The sequence below is a fragment of the Microcebus murinus genome, chromosome 8 (assembly GCF_040939455.1).
Source record: "Microcebus murinus isolate Inina chromosome 8, M.murinus_Inina_mat1.0, whole genome shotgun sequence".
Classification (NCBI taxonomy): domain Eukaryota; kingdom Metazoa; phylum Chordata; class Mammalia; order Primates; family Cheirogaleidae; genus Microcebus; species Microcebus murinus.
This window is the reverse complement of record NC_134111.1, coordinates 15,784,978-15,791,313: the sequence shown is the minus strand read 5'-3', so window position 1 is coordinate 15,791,313 and position 6,336 is coordinate 15,784,978. Positions and strand designations below refer to the sequence as shown.

Below are 6,336 nucleotides of genomic sequence, written 5' to 3'. Positions count from 1 at the left end.
ATCTGTAGTGTAGTTTACTAAACTATAGGATGGCTTTAAAGTAGTTGTTCCTTTTGTATTAATAGACACATTTTAGAGAGTTACACCACATTCTGTACTTACATAGATAATAGATTGCCCATATTTTAATGTTGAATGAGTGCTTATTTTGAAATGTTGGAAGTTTATCTTTTTTTTTTTGGCCTGTGCTGATTACATCTCTTTAATCCTTAAAACACTCCCAATTTTTTTGAGGGGGATAGTGGTGAGGGGTGGATTGCCAGTCTTTTATTTTCTTTTATTATTCACCATACGATTGTTAAAGATTGTTATGTCCTTCAGTATTTAATTGCTGTATGTAAAATTTCTTCAGTTTTCATTAGCGTTACTATAGCCAGTGTCACAGTTTCTAAAATCCCAGTCAGGCAGAAGGAAACAACCAACTTCTCAATATTTTCTCTAGGAAAACACTAGCCTAGCCTTTAACATCTGTGTATTTTTTTGATGGATGCCTTTTTAGTTTCTTCTCAATCCAGTCTCATTTCCCTGAGCCAGTACATTTTTTTCTTCTTTTTCTCTTCTTAGTCTAATTAGTGTGTAGTTTTATGTTTAGGGCCAGTTTAAAATTAGATGTAGCCTGAATGAGTAGGACTCTTCAAGTTTGTTGTTAACGTGACAAATTAATACATAATTAATACTTAATGCTTTAGAAATTATTGAGCTGTCAATAAAAATAGTGTTAATAATTGTGGCCCTAATAAATAACATCTTAAGTGGGATGTTACTTTTTTTTGTGTGTGTACATTTTTCCCCTTTTGAAACAGCTTTGGTTATTTTTGAGTTAGTATACTAAATAGCTCATTGAAGTTAACTGTCCTTAAGTGACCTCTTTTCTGAAAGGGCAATCTCAAATTTAAAACATGGCTGAGTGACAAGTAGAAGTGGGGAGAGGGGTTCAATCTGTATGTAGGATATTTTTGTTTTAATATTTCAATTATTATAATATTACATTTTCATGTTATTACATTGGTCTAGCCACACAAGGAGAAATTGTTAACTGAACATTAATTATGATGTGAATGGAACTAGGAGTCCCCTTGCCACCTCACTATGTTTTAGCATCTGTCAGAATCTGAAATTCCCCTTTTAGAGTTTCATTTATTTTGGTCTTTTTGGTCTTTCCAGTTGCCTGTTAAACGCTAAAGTTACACCTTTAGTTTTATTAGTGCATGGAGGATAAATCCTTGTGATTGGGCCCTGGAGATAAGCATCTCTAAGCATGGCCTTAACAGGGAGTTTTATATACTGTGATTCCCAAATGCAAATTGGGCACCTATAATTTGTGTATTTCTTAATGCTTTAGAGAGTGCATGCACCTCTTAGGTCCCTAAGTTACAGTTACCCACTTAGTTTATTTTTATTTTTATTTTTTTTATTTTTTTGAGACAGAGTCTCGCTTTGTTGCCCAGGCTAGAGTGAGTGCCATGGCATCAGCCTAGCTCACAGCAACCTCAAACTCCTGGGCTCAAGCAATCCTGCTGTCTCAGCCTCCCGAGTAGCTGGGACTACAGGCATGCACCACCATGCCCAGCTTATTTTTTCTATATATATTAGTTGGCCAATTAATTTCTTTCTATTTATAGTAGAGAGGGGGGGTCTCCTTTTGCTCAGGCTGGTTTTGAACTCCTGACCCACCTTGGCCTCCTGGAGTGCTGGGATTACAGGTGTGAGCCACTGTGCCTGGCACCCACTTAGTTTAAGTGGAAAAAAAAATTTTTTTTAACAGGATTAGAGAATTGAAATTACTTTTTTGGTGACATCTCGTTAGCAGATGATTCAGCCTGCTGTTTGAACCTAAGTTCTTCTGTATGTAAACCCTGTGTTCTTTCTGTTACACTATGGGGACTCTTGACCTCCTTTTCAGAACTACACATGTTGCTTTATTTTTGTTAGTAAAGTTAACTCTATTTATTTCTGGTTTAAAGTAATCTTAAAAAAAATCCTAGCCTTATGAATTTGATTCAATTAATTAGAGAAACCTTTCTGTGTAATCTTTGACTTGATTCAGATTTTTTTTCTGGCTATATGAATTCCTAGAGTACTTCCTTGTTACTTTGCTTAAGTTTAATCTCTAAAAAAAATTTACTCTAGTTTATGTTTCTTAGGAGATAATAATAGCTAGCATTTATCAAGAATTTCGTCTCAGGCCCTGTGCTAAATGCTTTATATTATCTCATTAACTTTTCTCATCAACCTAATAAGTATTCATTTTATAGACAAGAAAATTTAAGCTTGGAGAGGTTAGGCTGCTTGCCCTAGGTGTTATAGCACATAAGTGTGGCAGAGCCACTATACTATATCCTCCTTATGTAGAGGTTAAACTTTTGACATTTGAATCATTGAGATATTTTTGATTTTGGATGGGAAATTAATTTATGATACAGTGAAGGCACAAAGTAATGTTAGTAACTTATGGATGTCCTGCACTGGTAGAGAAAGTGGTATTGTCAAATTGAGGCTTCTAATATAATTAGCATTATAATGAAAATGTGTAGTACAATCTATTCTCAAGAATCTTAATCAGAAAAGAGCTAAAATCATTAAAAAATTAGAGGTAGGTAGAAAACTGCATTTAATCAAATGTTAGGATATTTACTTTTCAGACAGTTGATGAGAAGGAAAGAAAGATTACTGTGGTCAGGAAGTTTTAAGAATTTGAGGTATCCTTTTAAGGATTTGAATAGATACACAGGAGAGCATTTTACTAAGGGCAAGGAAAAGCATGTACAGCTGAAAGAGAAGAGTAGTTGCTTTTGTTTTTAGTCCTCTTAGCATGATATTTTGCACTGTTCCTCTCCTTTATGAATTGACTATATAATATCATATGGGTCTAGATTTTGTAATGTGAAAGGAAACTCATATTTATTGAGCACCTCCTGTGTATCAGGTGTTCATTATATGACAATAAAGCTTTGATTGGAAACAAATTTTACTTGATAGAGAATAAACATTCCTCTAGTAGAGGAGTGAAATGTTGAAAATAGGGCCTTTAGAATATTTGCAGAATGGAATGCAGGAAGATCAGATATATCTGGAATGAAATTATGGGGCTTGGGTGAATAGTAGGGACTCAAATCTTTGTTGAATCAATGGACAGGAATTAGGAGGATGGTTTTAAGAAACTACATGAGAAACACCCCATACCTAGTCAATTAGAATCTCAAGGGTTGGGCCTAGGACTATTCATTTAAGTGGACTTTCTAGATGATTCTTAAGCAGCTCCCTCAGCACCAGCTTTGCAGAAGTTCTGAAACCAGGTATTGGCAGTGGGGATGGAGCAGAAGAGATAAGTTTGGAAAAGATTGCTCCTTTGTTTTGTTTGCACCTTTCTTCTGGCAGTTATATTGTTTTGTATTGTTTATTTATGGATAACGAGGGCTTTTTAGTCAGCTGTTTTTGAGCTCATGGTCTATCACTTACTAGTTGTGTGCCTTTATACATTTCAAACTCTTCAGGTCTTATTTTTCTCATCTGTAATTTGGAGATCATAGTGTTTACCTTATGGGTTTTTTTCCCCTCCTCTTGAGATAATGCATGAAAAGCACAGTGCCTGGCACATAGTAAGAGCACAATACATTGTAATTATTATAATAATGAGTTAGCTCCCTCTTTTTTGAATTGAAGTCCTTAAGGAAAGGAACACAGTGTCTTACGCGTATTTTCTTATCTCCTGCAGGCCTTGGCCTGCCTACCACAGTTCTTTGCACAGTCAAAATATTTTTGCTGATTTGAGAGATTGTGAAGGAGGTGTAGCTAGGACTTGGCAGCTGATTTTAGTGGATTGTAAATAGGCATCAGTGAATATTTCAAGATTGTATGCTTGAGTGATTGGGACAATAAGGGGGTTGGTTTTAAGAAACTGAGTAAAATTCGAATTTGTTGTTATATTTGGAATGATGATCTGTAATTGGAAATGTCCTAGAGGAAATTAAAAATACAGGAACTTTAGGAATGAAAGTGGAGACTTGGAAATCATCATTATAATTTATAAATTGATCCTATAATAAATGAGAACTTTGAAAGAGAAAAGAACAAGAAGGTTGAATGTTAATATTCCATCTTTTGAAAATTAAGGATGTGTGATCCAACTTTTTGATCATCACAATAAGAAAAATGAGCACACGTGGCTTACTATACTGATCAGCTATGATTTGGCCTTCTGGATGCTTGAGGATCCTTTTGACTGAATCCAAACTTTACAGTTAGTAAAGGGATTTATTCTGTGAAGTTTGGATTCTGTCTAGGGGCACACTTGGGGATCTGGAGGGCCACCTGTGGCCTTGAGGCCAGGGTTCCCCAACCTTAGGCAAAGATAGGCTACATTTCCTTTGTCCAGCATGCTCCCCCTCCTCCAACTTGTAGAAATACTAAATGCTTGGGCTAGAGTCAGAAGTGTGGAATGGTTAAAATGTAGCTTTGAGCAACATGTTTCCCGAAGCAAAATTCCAACATAATGAAAACGTTTGAATGCTCTCCTATAATTCTACTGGAACTTGTAGCCTTTTTTATGATACTACCTATCTGTGATGGGTACTAACATAAAGAAGCAAGAGCAAAGCAATTAAGTAATAATAGCACTACAAAAATATGTGCTATAGCTTACTGAGCACTTAAAACATTCATGAATTTTTAGATGACAGTGTGAGTTAAGGTGAAGTTATTGGATTAATGTTTTAAATTTGGTTCTTTAAAATAGGATAGTGATTAATATTACTTTGGGTGCTGGTTGTTTTATAACTTTATATGGCCCCTTATATCATAAAACACATAACTTGACTAATACTAGAGCAAAAAGACAAATAGTATCCTAGTTTTTCTAAAGGACCATTTTGTAGGATTTTAATAATTTCGTTTCAAAATCTTGAAAATCCTTTCCAAACTCATTTATACTCATGTCATTCTTACATACTTTTTGAAACCAGGAAAGGAATAGCTTGAATTGTGTAGCCAGATATATTCTTTTACCCTTCTACTCTTCCCCGCCCCTAATACATAGCTCAGAAGAATATTCATCTCTTCTGACGCTCAGCATTCCATCTTTAAACATTCTCTCCTTGCTTTAAGTTGTCTTGCACGTTGTGAAAATGCAGTACTCTTGAGAACAGTGTCTTTATGCCTTTTTCAGTATTTGTGTGAGTAGGGGTTTGCTATCAGGAGGATAAAAGTCCTAGAAGGAGAATTGGGTGCGAAAGACCTTACAGTTTAGGGTTGGTTTGAAACTATAAAAATGTAAAATATGTTTTTAGTATTGGTCTATGATAGTCTTTGCTTACTTAAAGATTTAGAGATTATTATAATTAAATTTAGTATGTTTTTCTTCTGCTGTAAGCATTTTTAAAATTCAGTTACTTTGAGGGTGCAAACATAGCATTTAATGTGTATTTGTGAAACTTGCTTTAGTGAATTAAGGGAAGTGCCTAATGACTCACACAGAATTATAGAGCTGAAAAAAGACTTTGAGAGATAATTAAATCCACTTTTCATTTACAAATGAAATAGAGATTCAGAGTTGAGAAATGTCTTTTGGGGGTGTTCCTAATGATTAATTGGCAGTATTGTTGAATTCTCTTAAGTTTTTTTATGAGTTCACATTTATGAGTTACAGTAATTGAAATTTCTTCTTAGTTAAAATAACCTAATGTGTGTTACTTATAGTGAAAGTAGTCTTGGTTGAGGCCTGGTATAAAACATGCATCAGAATTCTTTTGTAATGCAGAGGCATACTTTATGGCACAAATGAAAAACTAATTTTATGTTCCCTAACATGACATTTTAAACCAAGTTTAGAAACGGTTTTAAAAAGGAGTTGCACTCAGTAGATGTCAGGACCAATTACCTTCCTAAAATGAGTGCTAAAGAAATATTCTTTTTCTATTGTTTCAGAGATTTAAATCTTTGGATTTCATTTATTAAAGACTTATTAAATGGGATGTGTACAAATCAGCCATTTCAAGACCTTTTATAAGTTTTGTTCTTGGGATAATTAGTTATTATCTTTTTAGAAACTCTATGAAATAGATAATATTATATAGCCTCCATTTTAATGATGAGGAAAATGAGGTATAGTTAAGTTGTAGATCTAGAATTTGAGCCCTGACATAGTCATATTCCAGAGCCCATTGCTATATTGCCTCCTAGTTCTGGTATATTCAGTGACAATAGTTGAATTGTGAACTCAGTTTTTAAGAATGTTCATCTTATACCTACTTAAAAAAATAAATGTCAATCTGTACAACTACTTGAATTTTAGTACAAATATGAAATATATAGGGAGATCTTAGTTACCAGTTCATTGAT

At 34.2% G+C, this 6,336-nt stretch overlaps 1 protein-coding gene across 1 annotated transcript in view; it reads left to right on the top strand.

Moving 5' to 3' along the window:
• Window positions 1-6,336, top strand: part of ACTR3 (actin related protein 3) — a 70,998-nt gene that overhangs the window by 1,330 nt on the left and 63,332 nt on the right. The window lies entirely within an intron of this gene.